Source organism: Hipposideros armiger, unplaced genomic scaffold (assembly GCF_001890085.2).
Source record: "Hipposideros armiger isolate ML-2016 unplaced genomic scaffold, ASM189008v1 scaffold_30, whole genome shotgun sequence".
Taxonomy (NCBI): domain Eukaryota; kingdom Metazoa; phylum Chordata; class Mammalia; order Chiroptera; family Hipposideridae; genus Hipposideros; species Hipposideros armiger.
The window spans coordinates 585,865-595,787 of record NW_017731380.1 but is presented as its reverse complement, the minus strand read 5'-3'; the positions used below and the strand labels follow the sequence as shown (position 1 = coordinate 595,787).

Below are 9,923 nucleotides of genomic sequence, written 5' to 3'. Positions count from 1 at the left end.
GCAAATACGGTACTATCAATATCCCCACTTTAAGAAGACAAATATAGAGAAATTAAGTAACGTGTCCAAAGTTGCTCAGCTAAGTGCTTGGATTTGACTGAGCTTAGGAACCTGGCTGAAGAGTCCAAAGTCCAGTGTTGTAAGCTCCAGCCTGCCTTATGCACCTAAAGATGTTTTTTTGGCAGCGGGGGGGAGGGTGGTATTAATATTTCCACCTTATGGCCAGAGTCACTAAAATTTATTTTGGAAACAGAAGAACTTATTCCAAACTCATATTTTATCTCGTCACATTGCTGTCTCTAGTTTTCTTTCTTTCCCTTTTCTCTTCTTTTTGTAGTTTTGGAGTTATTTGGACTAAGTTCATCAGCCTAGGTAAAAACCGGGAAAGTAGGTTTTTTTTCCCCTCATTTTTTAATTGATTTATTTATTTAAGAAATCTGATGTTGATATTTAAGAACATAAAATCTAAATAGCCAGAGCCGCATTTGAGCCACCAGGGGTTGGTAGGGAGATCTTTCTCCAACTTCCTGTACAGGCATGCAGCCTCTGAGAACTAACTGCTGAGATTTCAAATATCAGAGATGCAGACTCAGGAAGGAACAAGGAACCTGTTTCCACAGCGTAGTGGTTGTCATGTTTGTCTTACTCGGGAAAGAACAATGATTTGGTTGTTGGCTATACGTGATATCTGTGATGTATAACATAAATACTTTTGATTAAAAAAACGTATTTTTCCTCTTTGGTATTGATTTATAGATGAAGAAGGTTATCAGTAAGAGATAAGCCTGACTAGGCGGTGTAGGTGTCTAACATCTGCTTACAGACCTGACTCTCCAAAAAAAATATCTTTCCATGATCTTATCATTTTTATACCAAATTGCTTAGTGCCTTCAGAACATCACTGTTAAAATGTAAATTTGAGTGTACTCCCGGAAGTGGAGTAACACATTATGGCATTGTCCTCACAAACACAGTGTAATCACTTTGGAAAACAGAGGCTCTGGCCCTGAGGGCATGGTGCACACACAGCAAGTGAATTGGATGGAGAGCCATGCCAGCTGGTGGCTAGGTAGGCTGAGAAGGAGGAATCTGGAGAGTGGTGTTGTTGTTATGATATGGCGGCAGGGCTGCAGGAGAGGGGTCCTGAAAGGAAGCTAGGAAGCCCACACAGTGATGGAACCATCTCACTCCTCTGGCTATGCTAATAGAAATGGCCCAGAGTTACATGTAGAGGAAGCATATTATAGCCGAAAGAGCAGAGATTTCAGAGTCAAACAGACCTGGATTCACATCTAATTGTCAGTATGACTTTGGATAAAGTGTCCCACATTTGATTTCCTCCATCTATAAAATGTAGAAATCAAACTATTAAACTAGAAAACAAAGTGTCTCCGGCCATGCATGTGGTAGCTGTGTGTATATCATAGAGATATGCATAGCTATACAGTAACTAGTGGAAACGTGTATGTATACACACACATATTTTTGTACATAGATGTATTTAAGCATCTACTATAGTGCTCTCTCGCCCTTGTATTGCTTCTGCAAGAAACTCGCCATATAGTCTCTATTCTACATTTTAATTTTCTTTTTATATTATATAAATTTGCCTTCACCAAATGTTTAGAATATGCAAATAATTTCCTATTAAACTATGGTGTTGGGTGTTTTTTTCTTAGGTAAATGAGCAGAATGACTAACTTGAAAAATTCTAATCGTTAGCTACTTAAAAAGCAGAATGTTTGCCATTTGATATAACAGATTCAGGCTATATATTACTAATTTACTTTAACCAGAAAGAGAGTACTGCTCCTAATGAATGATATTAACAGTGTTCTTTCTGGCAGTGCTACTATGCAATAGTCACCAAAGATATCGTATTTTAATGCATAACAAGGCAGGTAAGGATTTAGGGCAGCTCTTCTGTATGTTCAGATGATTTAAACCTGAATCATAGCATATATGTATATAGGCCTAGGCGAATATCTTATCTCTGCAGCGGAATATATGTATGTGTGTGTGTGTGTGTGTGTGTGTGTGTGTGTGTATATATATATATATATATATATTTATATTTATGGTTCTAAATGGAGACTTTAGAGAGCACATGCCAATTTCACAAGGCCGTAAGTTTAAGAGTCCCTGGACAATGGGTTGGATACCATCGATCAAGAAGGACCTTGGGAGTTTTACCTGGCAGACCTCTGAGCAGCTCTCCCAGCCATTTACTGACTGCTTCCTCATTCCCACACGCTTAGTTGGGATTCCAGGTGGGGATGTGAAGGCAGGTAGCATTTTCATCCCTCCCCTCACTGCTTTCAGTATACTTTATTCTCAGAACCATCCCCAGGGATCTAAAAGTTTCAGAAATAGGGAAATTATCTCTTCCTCACCAGGTTGGAGGTCCCAGGTCTAACCTTTGTAAGATTTCTTTTTTCTTTTCAAATTCTGACAATTTATGCAGAAAAAAATACTGCAGATACCTGTTTGTTTGTTTTTTAAATTTCTTGCCATATTTATTTCATAACAAGAGTATAATAATAAAATGGTTGATACATATTTGTTTCCTAACTATAATTTGGAACATGGTTATAAATAGTTTATGGATTAACTCTGTACCCTGTCATCTCCTAACCTACCTGGTCTTTCTAGGAATAATAAAATATATATCGTTGGGGCCAAGACCCATAGTTCCAGAATATTCTTAGCCATCTGGTTCTGCTACAGAATAAGGTTAGACTGGAAATAAGACAATGTTAAGTAGAAGAAGCTTTCTTTGCCTACTCCACCTTCCCTGGGTTCAATTTATAAAAGGAGCACAGACCAGAAATCCTACGTCCTACCTGATCCTTCCCGTGGCACCAGTCTGCTGCTGAGCTTTAGTTTCTCATTTTTAACTGAGGATAAAAATACCTGTCCTACTCATAGGAGTGATTTGTAGATTTAATGATTTATAGATTATATCAAAGTATTTTATAACCTTATAACAAACTTATATATGGTAAGCTTCTTCATATTGAGCATCTACTAAATTCTAGGAATGGTACTAGAAGCTTTACATATGTTACAGTACCTCTTTTAAGCTTTAGCACGAACTTGCACTATTGTTATTAACTCATTTTACATTGAATATAATTATAAAAGCTCACAGAGGTTGTGTGATTTCCTAAGGTCAAATAGGTCGAAAGGGACAGAGTCAAGATTCATCTTAATATTACTTCCAAATAGATGCTTTATTTTTCTTTCTATTCAGAGCTAAGGCACAGCATTATTTAATAGCCATACGAATGGTAGGTGGCGTAAAAAAAAGGAAAAGTCTCTGAATGATCTGCCTCTTCAGCAAAACTGATAAAACACCCTGATAAAATCTGATAAAAATCAATGTTTATATTTTAGAACAGACCACCTGAAAACCCCTGGGCTTCATGCATTTTTAAAATAGTTTTTATGTATTGAGTATAAAGCAAAAAGGGAAAAAAAACCCAGATCTTTTAGATGAAAGGAGAATATGGTATGCCATCCCAGTCAGATCCAAGCTTAGATTTTTCCATTCTACTCATATTAACAAACATATACACAAATATCATGAATTATGGAAAACATAAAGACTTCCCTTGTTTTTGGAAAACAGGAAACAACAGAAAACTTTTCAGAAATGCAGATAAATTTTTTCATAATAGCTCGTATGCCTGCCTTAGGCATTAACATACATTTCTGTTTATAACCTTAATACAATTATATTTTACTCCTTATAAAAATCAAGTGTCCCAGTAAAAACAGGGCATTTCACCACACTAATATTTCAATTCCATTACTGAAAATGTAGGTATACACCCCAATTTCTAACCTCTTAGTACATTTGATACAATAGGTTTTAGTCATTGGAATGAATAATTGCTCAGAAAATCAGCACTGCCTCATTCATATAATTTGGTTGTCAACATTCTTGTTTTCCAGTAAAACGAAAATTTCATAAGCAGAAACATTGAACTCCTTAAGAGTTGATCCATGAAGAGAATGTTTTTGAGAAACTTCTGAGCAAATATGTTTTAACCAGTTGATCACAGATCTGAGGTCTTCACTCCTTTATTGTAGCACCACCAAACACAATTATATTAACCCCTGTGTTTGCACAGTTATGGATAGTGTCAGGACCCACCCCACCATCAACCTCTGTGTCTAAAGGCAGGAACTGGCTCCTCAACCAATGAAACTTTGACATCATATCTTCTATAAATTTCTGTCCTCCAAGGCCATGCCATATCTATCTGATTAGCCCATGGTGTCAAATACTCAGCTGTAGTTCCTAGTTTAATGGCAAGTCTAACTTGCATCCCATTCTCTCAAATGTCTTTAATCAAAGCTCCTGGGTTCTCAGTATCCTTGAAATGAAAGGTATATTGATTGACTTCTACTGCAGCTATTGGCTTTACCCACTGTTGCAGCCTGGACACCATCTTGTGCATGTCAAGGATGAGATCCTGGCCTAGCTGCTTTTGGAGACTTTCTGCCACAGGGTGACCAGAGGTGATGTTTCCAACAAAATGCTCAGACGTATATATCCAGGTGTAGATAATTGTCCCCTGAGGCCAGCATCCAGAGGTACTTTCCCCCAGATTGGTCAGGTTGTTGTTGAAGATGGAAGGACCAATCTTACAGCTGGATGCTGTGGTACTGGTTCCCAAGAGCCAACTTACCCATGATTCCCCTGGCAAGATGAACGCATCATCCTGATTTGTCCTTTTTTTTTGGTTTGTTTTTTAAATGTGTTAGTACTTTAATCTTTAAGCAGCGACTAAATTTTCTTTTGAAATAAGGATTAATTTTCCCCAGTGTAAGTCAAGGTAAAGACATAGGTAGAGCTTTGAACATAAAGTTATAGCTTTTAAGAACTTAAGAATCAGTTACATCTTATGGCTACTTGTGTATAATTCAAATGAGTCAGAACTAGCAATTTGCTTTGTTTTATTTTACTTGGGCTGGAAAGATAACCTAGAAGAGCTGGTTTATTTAGTGATTAGCTAAAATATTATGTGAATGATATAACCCCCAATCTCCATTAATAGGCCTTTAGCTCCTTTAATGTGGTCCCTCCAGGGCCGATGGGATCAAAGGGCTAATAAATGCTTTTCTCCCCAACTTCTTTTCAAACGCAATTCTGCTATATGTATGCACATGTATATGCATACATACATACCCATTTGATGAATACATCTACTATAATACTAGTTCTCTCTTATGATGTTACCTTCATGAGGAATTGGGCATATTCCCCCTGTTTTGCATTTTAGTTACCTTTTATCATCAATAAATTTACTTTTACCAAATTCTCAGAGTATGAAAATGTTTTCCCATCAAACTCCTATAATGTTGGGCATTTCTTCTGAGGTAAAGTAACAGAAAGGTGAAGTTGGGGAATTTCCCCATCATGGGAACATGCTTCCCTTATTGGTGAACTGGCTTACAGGCAGAGGTTGGCAGGTCCATATATATATATATATATATATATATATATATATATATGAATAGCAAGAGATTTGAGGGCCCGTGAGTCTTGCTTTTTCACCTAATGCTTTTCTATCTAATTCTGGAACAACTATAAAATTGGAGCAAGAGATTCAGGACAGGACATTATAGACCCAACTGATAGTTTTTTGGAGGCCACTGTAGGTATAATCTCTAAGCCTCCACTTAGAGGAGGACCCAAGATCAATGCAGGTCCTTTAGGTTCTACTTTTAAAAAATTTTTTTTAAATAAGTAGTCATCTTATTTCAGACTATAGACATGCTACCAGGAGCTCCACTATTAAATTTTACTTTCTAGACCAGTGCTTGCGTGTCTTCATTAAGCATGGAAAGGTTATTCCTATTAGAATTTATCGCTGGATTCCAATCTGGGATTCGGAAAGCAGGTATTGGAGTGATAAGCTGCTCTTGTATATGTGATAATGTAGACGGGTCATCTGTGTTGGCTCTAGGACTTCAGGACTCATCTGATCTGCCTCCCATACTTCCCTTTGACGGATGCCAGATGCAAGTTGTTTCCTGTCACAGTTCTTTACTACATCCACTGCCTCTTCTTCTAAGAACTCTCAATGGCCTGATTACGCTCCTTTAATGTCATTCCTTGAGAGCTTGAGCTACAATTGTTTTAGATATGCCTAGATCTAATCTTTTTAATTAACGATACAGACTTCATATGAGGGCTGCATAACCGACATGAATCATCAAAACCACGGCAACAATGGAATAAGATCTTACAAACAAACCTTCAAAGGTGTCCTAGTGTTCTCATTTTAATGCTCAAAATACTTGCTAGGGCCCTCAAGCCTCCCTGCACTGGTTGGTTCTTGCCTCTCTCCCAGTCCTACCCCAGTTCTCCCACTCTCCTCCTGCTTCGGCCACACTGGCCTTTCTGCCCGGTTGCTCCCTGCCCCAGGCCTTCCCACCTGCTGTGCTCTCTGTAGTCTATCACCCCACCCCGCTGCCTGCACCATTTCTTATTAAGTATTGTTCATCATTTGGATCTCAGCTTAAGCCCCCTTTTCTTAAAGTTTTCCCTGAGCGCTCAGATTCAAGGTTAGGGTCCCCTTTTATTTACCATCTTAGCAGCCTAGACTTCTTTATAGTACATTTCACAGATGTATTTATATAATTATGTAATTAACTGTTTAGTATTTCTCTCCTACGTGTAAAGCCCTAGGATCATGTCTAGTTTATTCAATACTACACTTAGCATGGTATCTTGCTAAGTATAGCACTGAATTAACTTTTTAACTCACTTTACAAAGTAACTCATTAACTTTTTATTGAGTTAATTAAGCATTGTGCACAATGTCTTTATGACTGAGCTATCAATAGATTCTTTTCTCTGTGTTGCCACCCATATAGAACAAAACATACTATAACCTGGGCTCCCCTGAAAGCAGGGCCTAAGGCAGAGACTGCCTGGAAGTTAATTGATCTTAAGGAGCGGAGTGAATAATAAGGAGAGTGAATGCTATGGACTGAATTGTGTCCTCTCAAAATTCATATGTTGAAGCCTTCCATTGTAACTGTATGAGTATTTGGAGAGAAAGTCTTTAGAAAGTGTCGAGTCCGAGTGTTTCAAGCAGGGGCGATTTCGGCAGTGAGGCACCCAAAGGGAAAAAAGCCTTGCAGAGTCTTCGACATGAATGCAGCAACACTTCATTCAGCAGCAGCAACAGAGGCACAGGCAGAACTCAGAAACCCGGCAGCACAACACAGAACCCGCACCCAGTTAAGCCAAACTGGGGTTTTTATAACACAATAACAATAGTGTCATGGTGCCAGCACACATGCATACTAAAAAACCTTTCCTGACCCTGGGAGGCCCTGACACCTGGGCCCCCACAGGAAGGAGAGAGAGAGAGAGAGAGAGAGAGAGAGAGAGAGAGAGAGAGAGAGAGAGAGAGAGAGATTGAGAATCTGCCATGTGAGGACACAGCAAGTAGGTGGCCATTCACAAACCAGAAAGAGAGCTTTCACCAGAACGGAACCATACTGGTACCCTGACCTTGGGCTTGCAGCACCCAAATCTGCGAGGAAATAAATTTCTATGGTTTAAGCCACCCAGTCTATGGTATTTTGTTATGGTAGCCTGAGCAGAATAATACAGTAATATGGGCAAGGAGATGAGGCCAATATGAAATCTAGTTGGTCATAAATATAGGTGACTAATGCTTGATTTGATGGGATCTTTAAGAAGGCTTGTGAAATGCTACTCACAACTGTTTGCCCTGGAGATTTATGGGGGAAGCATGTATCTATGGGCCCCTACCCCCCATTAGTTAAGGGTGGCCACAGTGTAAGGGCAGCAGTCAAGGAGTACCTGGTGCAGCCTGAAGCCAGACACCAAGAGATTGCCCTTGGAAGTGACCCCTTAAAGCTTGTGCAGAAGTGGGGCTGATAGGGGCTAATGTGGTATGCAAAGTGTCTGCTACGTGGAACACCACAAAAGTATCATGCATTCAATATGCACAAGGAATTCTGTAAAATAATTTCAAACAATCTTCATATTTTTAGTATTTCTACAATGCTTATTCTACATGGAAAAATAAATGAGGCAGGTTTTATAAACTGAAGTGGAAAAGTAATTATGGCTGCAAGTAAATTCTGACTCTGACCGTATTTTAGTGACGCTTACAAATAGAATTGTGAAACAGTTTTCAAGATGCCAAGAGAAATGATCATGATTATTTAAGCATTGTTTATTTCAGAATCTAGACAGGATAGATACACTAAACTAATTACCAAAAAGCAAGTTTAGCAGGTTTCTTTGCCACAGAAGCAGTAAGCTTTGAACTATGTTGAAAATGACATTGAGAAATAACCTGTTTTAAAAGCTGCTATAGACAGATATTGCCAAAGGTGCTAATTTTTTGAAAATTAGTTGATGGGACGATAAGTTGCCATCTACTGTAAAAAATAATCATATATCTTGGGCATATAATTCTAGTTGAGCAGGGTATGATAAGTTTAAGGGAAGCACTGGATTGGTTTGCCCATGATTGCATCTTTTTGAATTTTTAAAAGAGACAAAAAAGACAAAGCTAGATACAGGAGGGTCTGGGAGGTAATTTGTACACACTGAAATAAGAAAGTAAATTTACAGCAGCTACAAGGAGAACCAGTTATTTTTCAAATACATTTTATTGTTATCAAAATAATGCATGCAAATCCTGTAAAATGAAAATAGTATAGAAAGATTATAATTAAAGTACTAGTTCACTCAAAGGCAACACTTTTAACCAAGTTTTTTTGTTTATTTTTGGTGGTACCTACTTATCTCTAAGTAATATGCTTATATTACTTTTTCTCAGTTTACCAATGCTAAATGGGACTGTTTTACTTTTGGATTTACTTTAAATCCATATTTTAAATATGGATTTAGCTCACTTTCTACTCCCAATATTAACTTTCCTCCTCACTCTACCTACCTCTTTTTCCAATATAATTATATCACATCCTAAAGTCCATCATTCCTATAACCTCTGTAACCATAAATAAAATAAATAACCACAATTTATATATATATATATATATATATATATATATATATATTTCCATTTTTTATTCCATCATCTGTAGGTAGTTCTCTATACTTCCCGCTTTATAAGAGGAGATGAATAAGCCTCATCTTCCCTTCCAACTGTTCCGCCTTCCACTTCCCCGCCCTAAACTTTATTGTGGTGGTTGTTAACATACTTTTTATTCTACAACCATAGTTGTGTTAAGTAATTTGTCTAAAGATTGATTCTAAAAATGAAAAAAACATTTTTAAACCTTTACCTAATTATAGTGTAAGCATTGTTCACTGTAAAGTCAAGTATTTATGCCAGTACTACACTGTTTTGATTACTGTAGCTTTGTAATATGTTTTGAAATCAGAAAGTGTAAGTCTTCCAACTTTGTTCTTCTTTCTTAAGACGGTTTTGGCTATTTGGGATCCTTTGTGAATTCATATAAATTTTAGGATTTTTTTTTTCTGAAAAAAAATGCCATTGGTATTTTCATAGAAATCGCATTGAATTTGTAGATCACTTTAGGTAGTAATGGCATTTTAACAACATTAAGTCTTCCAGTACGTGAACACCTTTATATCTTTCCATTTATTTGTATCTTTTTTTCTTTTAGCAATGTTTTGTAGTTCTAAGAGTAGATGTCTTTCGCCTCCTTGCTTAAGTTTATTTCTAACTATTTTATTCTTTTTGATGCTATTGTAAATAGAATTGTATTCTTAATTTCCTTTTCAGATTGTTCAATGCTAGTGTATCTCAAATCAACTGATTTTTGTATGTTGATTTTGTATCCTTCAACTTTACTGAATTCATTTATTACTTCTCTACCATTGTGTGTGTGTGTGTGTGTGTGTGTGTGTGTGTGTGTGTGTGTGTGTGTGT

General features: G+C 37.3%; 1 protein-coding gene and 1 pseudogene across 1 annotated transcript in view; one reads left to right on the top strand and one right to left on the bottom strand.

Moving 5' to 3' along the window:
* The window catches only part of SLC4A10 (solute carrier family 4 member 10), a 200,567-nt gene that overhangs the window by 143,726 nt on the left and 46,918 nt on the right, over positions 1-9,923 (top strand). The gene's annotated exons all lie outside the window — the stretch shown is intronic.
* Positions 3,922-9,923, bottom strand: part of LOC109379843 (ribulose-phosphate 3-epimerase-like) — an 8,428-nt pseudogene continuing 2,426 nt past the window's right edge.